This window comes from Tupaia chinensis, unplaced genomic scaffold (genome assembly GCF_000334495.1).
Source record: "Tupaia chinensis unplaced genomic scaffold, TupChi_1.0 Scaffold138060_1, whole genome shotgun sequence".
In the NCBI taxonomy this organism is placed as follows: domain Eukaryota; kingdom Metazoa; phylum Chordata; class Mammalia; order Scandentia; family Tupaiidae; genus Tupaia; species Tupaia belangeri.
This window is the reverse complement of record NW_006197961.1, coordinates 1,288,592-1,295,281: the sequence shown is the minus strand read 5'-3', so window position 1 is coordinate 1,295,281 and position 6,690 is coordinate 1,288,592.

The following is a 6,690-nucleotide window of genomic DNA, read 5'->3' as shown; positions in this document are numbered from 1 at the left end:
GGGGGGGGGGGCGGGGAAGGGCGGCGGGGAGCCGCCGCAGCTGTACTGGCGGCCGGCGTGGGACTGGGGGAGGCGGGGTGTGCGGAGGGTGGGTCCCCAGGCCTCGGGTCCCTGCTCCCTCCCCCGCCGCTCCTTCCTCCCCACCGAGGTCTCCCCTGCACCCCCATTCCATCTGTGCCCCGGGGGCCTCGGTGCTCCAGGGCTCTCAGGTCCTGGGCGAGGAGGGGGACCTGACTCTTCGCTGGGGGACCCCCGGGGAGCTGCAGAGGCCGGGGTGGGCGGGGGAGAAGCCCCTGGCGCGCCCCGCCTGCCACCGCCATTGTTTATCCGCCGGCTACCTCCTAGGAAACTTAACCCGCCCGCGGTAATTTTATTTGGGAACTTCGGCCAGTTACCATAGCAACCCCCAGTGACGTCAGAGGGGCTGGGGCCCGAAATCCCCGAGAAAGGGGGGGATGGGATTGGGAAGGGGGAGACCCCTCAGATGAGCTCCTCGTTAACCCTGCGCATGCCGGGACCCGGATGGGCCAGCCAGGAGGGGACCGCCAGCTGCGACACTTCCTGGGCACCCCGCCACTTCTGGCCCGGCGTGCGTCAGGGGTGGCCCCCGCCAGGCCTTGAGGTCATCGGGTGCTCGCCGGGTGGTGATCAGTACCCCCCGGTGAGGGCTGGGCCAGGCCTAGGGGCTATTCCTGTCTGACTCACCCCCACCGTGTCCTTGAGCTATCTGGGGGCACGCGGCTGGGGGGTCCCCCCTGGTCCCTGGGGTCGCTGTGCCTCTCTGAGCTCGCTGGGTAGGGGTCACCTTCTCTAGCGTGCTCAGACACCTGTCAGGGCCGAGCGAATGGAAGGGTTCGCAGCAGAAGGTTGGGGGCCCCCCATGGAATGCCCTTCCCCGGATGTGGGGAGTGACTGGGTGCCCTGGCGAGGGGGGCAGGGACATGGTGGGCTCCCTGCCCAGTCCATAACAGCCAGTCGCCAGGGCGACAGGCAGCAGGGGCCTAACTGGCATGGAAGAGCCGCCGGGGGCTGGGCTGGGAGGGGCCACCCTAACCACAGTGACGTGGGACTTCCTCGCAGGGGCTGTTTGATGTCTCTGTGTGCGGCGTTACCATGGGGCCCGGCCGGCGGCCCTGCCTGTGAGCCGGGGTGACCTGGGGGGCGGCTGGGGCTCTCGGGGACCCCGGTCCCCCCACTCCGGGTCAGCTTCTGCCTAGTAGACACAGACTCCCCGCTTTCTTCTCTAGGCTAAGACATGCAGTGGACCTCTCATGGCAGAGCCTGGCAAGGACTGCCAATTGCAAGTTTCCAGCCCATTCTGGGGATGAAGAAACTGAGGCGGGGCCGGTGGGTAGCTGGTGGTTAAGGTGATGGGATCTCGGGCGGGCTGGACTCCCACATGGCCAACCGCAGTTCAAGTCCCGGACCTGGTAACTTACTTAATCACTTCCCTTCTCTCTCTCTCTCTCTCTCTCTCTCTCTCTCTCTCTCTCGCTCTCACTCTGTCCCTCTCTGGTCCAATTTAAAATACATAAACAAAGGTAAATAAAAGAATTCTTGGGGCTGGCAGGTGGCATGGTGATTAGGGGCGCTGGATTCCCACGTGGCCAGCTGGGGTTCAGGTCCTAGACCTGGCTCACTTTGCTTCTCTTTCTCACACACCCTTTCCCTCTCTGGTCAAATAAAAGAAATGAATAAGGTTAAATAAATAAACAAATAAAGTGTAAAAAATAAAATAAAATGGGGCCATCATGTAGCATGGTAGTTAAAGGCGCTGGACTCCCACATGGCCAACTGCGGTTCAAATCCTGGACCTGGTGGCTTGCTTTCTCACTTTCCCTCTCTTTCTGTCTGATCAAACTGAAAAATAGTAATAATAATAATGATGATAAATAAAATGAAATAAAATAGTTCTTTAGAAAATAAATAAATAAAATAATAATCATCTTTTCTAAAAAAAAAAAAGGCTGGATCCCACAGAGACAATTGACCAGTTCGAGTCCCAGATCCGGAAGCTTGCTGAACATGCTGGGCGTGCGCACCGGCACATGTGTGCACACGTGTGTGTGTCTGTGCATACATGCGTGCCCAGAATCCCAAGATAGTTACGGAGGAGAAGAGGTTGCAGCATGGCCATCGCCCCTGGGGGTGCTTTTTCACTTTCTCTCTCTCTCTCTCTCTGGTGAGCACATGGGCTTTTCTAGCAAAAAAATTACAAAAAGAAAAGAAACCTAAGATACTGATGCACAAAGAAGTATGATCACTTGGCCAGGGATATCCAGCTAGAAACTTAGGGAGTGGGGGCAACAGGTGGCATGGTGGGTATGGTGACTGGATTCCCACATGGCCCAGGGTGGTTCGAGTCCCAGACCTGGTGGTTTGAAACTCACATGGGACGCGTGGGCATGCATGTCCAGAATCCCAAGAGAACAGAGCAGAAGGGATTGTGGCATGGCCATCCCCCTTGCGGGGTGATTTCTCACATGCCCTCTCTCTGTGTCTCTTGTCTCTCTCCTCTCTGAGGAGTACAGGTACCCTATAGTAAAAACCTAAAAAGAAAAATTAACAAAATAGGGAGTAGAGATTGGACACTGCACTTCCATTCAGCCCCTCGCCAGGCCTCCATCTAACTGTCCCCTGTCTCTCTCACTTTTTTGGGGGGAGGTTTATTTTGCTATAGGGCGCCTGCACTCACCAGACAGACAGAGAGAGACAGACCTCCTCCCCTCGGGTTTTTCCCAGCCGCACACCCTTCTCCCCCCTTCTCCTCTCAGGATCCTGTGCACACACACACACACACACGTGCCTGGCCTGAGTTTAAGCCACTGGGTCCGGGACTGGACCCACGGTCGACTACATGGGAGTCCAGCGACATAGCCATTACGCCAACAGCTGGTCCCGCTTTTTTAAAAATATTTTTTAAGAATTATTTTATTTAACTTTATATATTTGTTTATTTATTTATTTTAATTTGACCCTAGAGGAACAGAGTGAAAAAGAGAGAGGAAGCCATCAGGTCTGGGATTTGAACCGCGGTCAGCCACGTGGGAGTCCAGCGCCCTTAACCACCACGCCACCTGCCGGCCCTTTTTTCTTTCTTTCTTATTTATTTATTTATTTTTTGGCTTCTGATTGTCTCTGAAACCCTGTGCTTGGGTTTATTTCTGTCCAGGTAGGGTCTTTGTCCTGGCTGTTCCCTCCGCCTGGAACTTTGTTCCCCCAGACGGAGCATGGCTCTTCCCCCAGCTCCTAATAGTCTTTTATTTAAAAAAAAAAAAAACATTTATTTTATTTCTACTTTATTTATTATTTTTTTTAATTTGACTAGAGAGAAAGAGAGGGGGGGAAGTGAGAAAACAAGCCACCAGGTCGGGGATTTGAACCGCCATGTGGGAGTGCAATCCCTTAAGCACCATGCCACCTGATGGCCCCTCAGTAGTCTTTTTGCAAATGTCACCTCCTCAGAGAGGACTTTCCTGCCCCCACCCCTTCACTCCCACTAGCCAGTGGCCCGCTCCACCTAACACACTATACCTATGCATTTTAATTCGCTCTAGGGCTCTTGTGCTTGTTGGAGAATGAGAGATAGAAAAATCACCCCCACCCCACCGCAGGGAGGATGCCCATACTGCAGTCCCCTCTCCTCTATTCTCCTCTTGGGATTTTGGGCACCCATGAACATGCACTCAGCTTGTGTTTCAAGCCGCCAGGTTTGGGACTTGAACCCCGGGAGTCAGTCTGGAGTCTAGTCGTGTGGGATCCAGCTGCCTTAACCACCATACTGGTGGCCCCACACTATGTATCTTTTTTGAAATTTACTTATTTTCTTTTCATAAGAGAAAGAGATAAACCTCTATAGATGCTATAGAGAGAGGGAAAGCAAGAAATCACCCCCCCCCCAGGGGGATGGCCATGCTGCAATCCCTTCTCTTCCGTTCTCCTGCTGGGATTTTGGGCTCACATTCACACAAGCCTGGCATGATTTTCTTTTTCTAATTTTATTTATTCAATCATTTATTTTTAATGTGACAGAGACAGAGAGAAAGAGGGGAGGTGAGAAAGCAGGGCACCAGGTCCAGGACTTGAACCATGGTCAGCCATGTGGGAGTGTCCAGCACCTTAACCACCACACCACCTGCTGGTCCCGTGGCATGATTTTCTAACGCGCCAGGTCCAGGACTTGAACTGCAGTCCACAATGTGGAAGTCCAATGCCTTAATCACCATGCCACCTGCTCCCCCTCCCTATGTTATTACTATGTTTGTTTTCCCCATATTTGTCCCCCCGGGAGAGGAGGGACTTTATTTCTGTTTTGTTACCGGTCAAGTCCACAGTACCCAGGTGCTTTGACACAAAGCTTGTATGTTTTTTGTTTTATTTTGGAGAGGTTTTGCTATAGGGCGTGAGCGCTCACCAGAGAGAGACAGAGAGACAGAAAGCGAGAAATCACCGCCCAGGGGGGATGGCCACGCTGCAATCCCTTCTCCTCCATTCTCCTCTTGGGATTTTAGGCACGCACGTACATGCGCTCGGCGTGAGTTTGAGCTACCGGGTTTGGGACTTGAACCGCAGTCTTCTGCATGGGAGTCCAGTGACATAACCATTACGCTAACTGCTGGTCTCCACACAAAGCTTGTACTTGATTGGTGCTTCTAGAATGAGTGAATCCGTGTGGGCACCCTGGGCTGCCTGACCACGTGACCTGGTCCCTCTCTGGCTCCATCCCCTCCACCCCTCCTCCAAGCTAAAGGGTCAGTTGTCCAGTTTGGTGAGCTCGGACCCTGATTGGCTGCTGTCCCTGGGTGAACTGGCCAGCTTAGGGCTTGCGACAGGTGGGGACGAATGTCAGGTGTCCCAGAGGGAGGGGCTGGGGCTCTAGGAGGATCCTCCAGACTTGGAGATCACTGCTCCCTAAGCTGGGGTCCCTCTGAGTCACATGCATGGGAACAGCCACAGGCATGGGGTCAGGGAGTCTGGTGAACAAGCACACCTAGAGGCCAGCATGGAGGAGGTGTTACTTCCAAAGATGAACTCGATTGGACTAATGATGACAGGGAGGGGGGCGTCTGCATGGGAGGGTTGTTCAGGAAAGCATTCTGGAGGGGCAACATGGAGGGCGTGTTCTATAGAGACAGACATCGTGTTGGGGCTGGCGGGTAACATAGTGGCTAAGGCGGCTGGACTCCCACAAGGCCAACCGCCGTCTGACTCCCGGACCCAGCTTATGCCACATGTGCATGCGTGTGTACATGTGCTCAAAATCCCGAGAGGAGGGACCAGCAGTTGGTGTAATGGCTATGTCACTGGACTCCCATGTAGCTGACCGTGGTTTGAGTCCCGGACCCGGTAGCTTAAACTGACGCCGGGCATGTGTGCGTGCGTGCCCAAGATCCCGAGAGTAGAATGGAGGAGAAGGGATTGCGGTGTGGCCATCCCCCCTGGGGGGTGATTTCTCGCTTTCTAGGAGAAGGGATTGTGGTGTGGCCATCTCCCCTGGGGGGTGATTTCTCTCTCTCTCTCTCTCTCTGTCTCCCTGGCGAGTGCATGCACCCTATAGCAAAAATTTCTCAATAAAAAAGAAGGAAAAAGAAAAAAAAAGACACTGGGGAGTCATTTGGTCCTCTGGTCACTTTTGACTTCTGGAATGCCCCCTGCGTGCATGTGCGTGTGTGGGTGCGCGTCCACAGCGTGATCCCCCCCACCCACCCTAGGAACCCCATGCTCTTCGGCAGGATACCATGTGGCCAGGGCTCCCTCCCACCTTCTGGGTCCCGCCCAGAATCGGGGAATTCTGTGCCACCCCAAATCCTGCCCCAGGGCCCATGGGCAGACAGCTCTGCCCCCTCCTGCCCTAACCTGCTGGATCCTGCAGCCTGGGCCAGCCTGCCCCGTGGGCCCCACAGGGAAGAAAGACCCATGCAGTCCCCAGGGCTGGGCCCCATGAATGGTCTGTAGGGGTGCTTTGCCCTCTTTCTCCCCAGTTCCCCCAACTCCTAAAGGGGGACCCGGCTGAGCTGAACTACAGAAATGGGGGCTCTAGAGGAATCCTGGGGTGGGAGGGGACACAGAGGCATCCAACCAGTCGCTCCAGTCCCCTGCCTAGACCTGCTGCCATGTGACCCCCCCACACCCCGCCTCCCACCCCCAGATTACTCAAAAATGGGAGGCCACTCTGCAGGGCCTATTAAGGCGGTGCGGAGTGGAGACAGCCCCCAGCCCCAATAACAGGACTTGAGACATGGTAGGTGTGGACGATGGGAAAAACTGTCCCCCTTCCCGCGGCTGTCCCCGCACAGGTCTGAGAAGGGTCCCGCAGGCTCCAGACCCTCGCTGGGACACGATAGTGGGTCCTCGACCAACCTTTGTCCTGTCCCTGAGAGGGCCAAGCGCCAAGCCAGGTATGCCCAAGGAGGCTGGCTGAACAGGCAGAGGGCACCCCGCCCCGCCCCTCTTCTGCAGAGTTTTGCTCTCGGTCCCCCACCTGGGCACTGGGCCAGGCCCTGAGGCAGGGCCCGGTCCTGGGGAACAATGTCCCCGTGTTGCTCCTTGTAGGGGAGGGGACTGCGAGAGGATGAAGAGGGAGATCCAGGCGTACAGGGAGCAGGAGGAATCCCTCCTCCTCCTCCTCCTCCTCCTCCTCCTCCTCCTCCGGGAGCCGGGAGTTTCCCAGAGGTCCTGGGTGGGTGGCGG